The sequence below is a fragment of the Mandrillus leucophaeus genome, unplaced genomic scaffold (genome assembly GCF_000951045.1).
Source record: "Mandrillus leucophaeus isolate KB7577 unplaced genomic scaffold, Mleu.le_1.0 Scaffold392, whole genome shotgun sequence".
Taxonomy (NCBI): domain Eukaryota; kingdom Metazoa; phylum Chordata; class Mammalia; order Primates; family Cercopithecidae; genus Mandrillus; species Mandrillus leucophaeus.
This window is the reverse complement of record NW_012104165.1, coordinates 291,233-293,585: the sequence shown is the minus strand read 5'-3', so window position 1 is coordinate 293,585 and position 2,353 is coordinate 291,233. Positions and strand designations below refer to the sequence as shown.

At 40.8% G+C, this 2,353-nt stretch overlaps 2 non-coding genes across 2 annotated transcripts; one reads left to right on the top strand and one right to left on the bottom strand.

The window, feature by feature from the left end:
- Positions 1–269: 269 nt before the first annotated feature.
- TRNAI-AAU lies at positions 270–343 on the top strand. The gene has a single exon. It is a non-coding gene; the product is annotated as a tRNA-Ile (tRNA).
- A 1,160-nt stretch (positions 344–1,503) lies between these two features.
- Positions 1,504–1,577, bottom strand: TRNAI-AAU. Its single transcript has one exon. It is a non-coding gene; the product is annotated as a tRNA-Ile (tRNA).
- Positions 1,578–2,353: the final 776 nt, after the last annotated feature.

Here is a 2,353-nt window from a genome sequence, read left to right as displayed (position 1 = left end):
TTGAAATTTTTAAGCATCCTTTTTCAACTCTAGGAACATGGCTTAAAAAATAAAATAATAAAAATAAATAAATGAAAAATGTTCTTTCCTTGTTTTGCTTTTGTTTTAAGAGAAAGTTTCTCATTTTTTTTTATTAAGAGTGTAAAGCAAGTAAGAAATTGTCTCTTCTTGTTAGACAAACAGGAATTATATTGCTAAATTTAATGCTTTCCCAAAAAAGGGATGAAGGTCGAGATTAAATACAAGACAAAGAGACCTGTATTAACGAGGGCCGGTTAGCTCAGTTGGTTAGAGCGTGGTGCTAATAACGCCAAGGTCGCGGGTTCGATCCCCGTACGGGCCACATGTTTTCCGTAGCACTTTTTCAGGGCAGTTCTAGAGAAACTCGTCGGTTTTCAACCAGCCGAGGGCTACAGATAATTAACAAAGCAATGCGTTGGTTTTCAGCTAGCGAAGAACTGAGGATAATAAACAAGTGCTCTCAGACGGTCCAAATTCGCCGCCGCCATTTCTTAATCCATCTGAAACCTAACTCCATTCCCGAATCCCCAAAATTTCTACATCTTCTCAGGTAAAGTTCTTATTGTTTTCCACTAGGTGTAAGGGCTGGGGACAGAAAGCTGTTCACGGCAGACGACCCAAGACTGGGAGCACTGCCTAAGAAAGAAAAAAAATTAGAAGATTACTGGCTTTTAAAAAGTTATTTAAATGAAGCTCACTTGATCTCAAATTGTCCTTCCAAATTACTCCTGAAACCAACCTTCTTCCTCAAATTGTCAAAAGATACAAGATAAAGGGAAGACATTCTTAGGAGATTGTTATTATATGTCTCTGAAGACTCTTTCAGATTTAACTGACAGAAAAGATTGCCCTGACAGGAAGCTATCGCTTGGAACATGGAGCACAGACTTGGTTTGGTTTATTTTGGTTTGGTTTCTTGTTTTGTTTTTAGGAAAGGATGAACTAGACAAGAGTCGAAGCTGGCCTCTTGTGATTAATAAACATGCATATTGCATACTGCTTCCAACTTGAAAGGGCAATTCAATATTTCTTCTCTATTATCTTGTAACTTTGAGAAACAAGGTTGGTTTCACTAGTAATTTGGAAGGACAGTTTGAAATCAACTAAGGTTTATTTAAATAATTTTTTAAAAGTCGGTAAAATTCTAATTTTTAATTTTTTTTTTTCCTTCGGCAGGACTCCCGATTTTGGGCCCTTTGCCCTGAACAGCTTTCTGTCCCCAGCCCTTACACCTGGAGGAAAAGAATAAGAACTTTACCTGAGGAGATGTAGACATTTGGGGGATTCGGGAACGGAGTTAGGTTTCAGAGAGATTAAGAAATGATGGCAGGGAATTTGGACTGTCTGAGAGCACTGTTAATTACTCTCAGCTCTTCGCTGGCTAAAAACCGACGAGTTGCATTGTTAATTACCCTTAGCTCTTCGGTGGCTGAAAACCGACGAGTTTCTCTAGAATTACCGAGAAGTACTGAGGAAAACATGTGGCCCATACGGGGATAGAACCCGCGAGCTTGGTGTTATTAGCTCCACGCTCTAACCAGCTAAGCTAACCGGCCAACAGCCAAACTTTTGGGTCTCTTCTTCCCCCTCCCACCCCATTCATCTAGACCCTCATCTTTTTTTGGTGAAAGCATTAAATTCAGCAATATAATTCCTGTTTGTCTCACAAGGAGAAACAATTTCTTAGTTACTTTAGACAATTCAATATCATATTACCTCTGATGATTCTGGGTAGTCTTTTCTGTCCTGTATAGTTTCCATACCTGCACATACTCATGAGTATTAAGCTGAACACTGCAGAAGTTTTTTCTGGAGTTATCTCTTACTACAGCTCTCTTCTTTCTGGTATGCTGTCATATTAACTGTAGCTGCCCTAGTCTCCCAGTCTATCAACTCCTCATCAACTCTGGGAGTCCACCGGCTCTGCTTGGGTTCTGTCTTCCTGCATTGGGGCCTGGAAACTCAAGGCCATAGTTAGGGGCTAATCCTGGTGTTCACCTCCCCCTCTCTCCAATCATTCATTTTTTCCCCTGTGATTCAGGGGTTATTATTCTTCCTTACCAAATATTGTACGTCTTGAAAAGTGTCATTTCATCTTTTTTGTTAGGTTTTGGTTCTTTACCGCAGGAATGTAAATCTGATCCCTGTTATTCCAACTTGACTAGAATCATCTCCCAGTTATTTGGAGGATGAGGAGCTATCTGGAGGAGCTATTTTCTGCTAAGCGTTGCAGGCTTTTGGCACCAGAGAGGACCCTGTTATTATGTAAGTGCAGCGGCCTGTCTCCCAGGGCTGTCCGGAGATCTTGCAGCCTCAGGATTCTTGGGGCAGG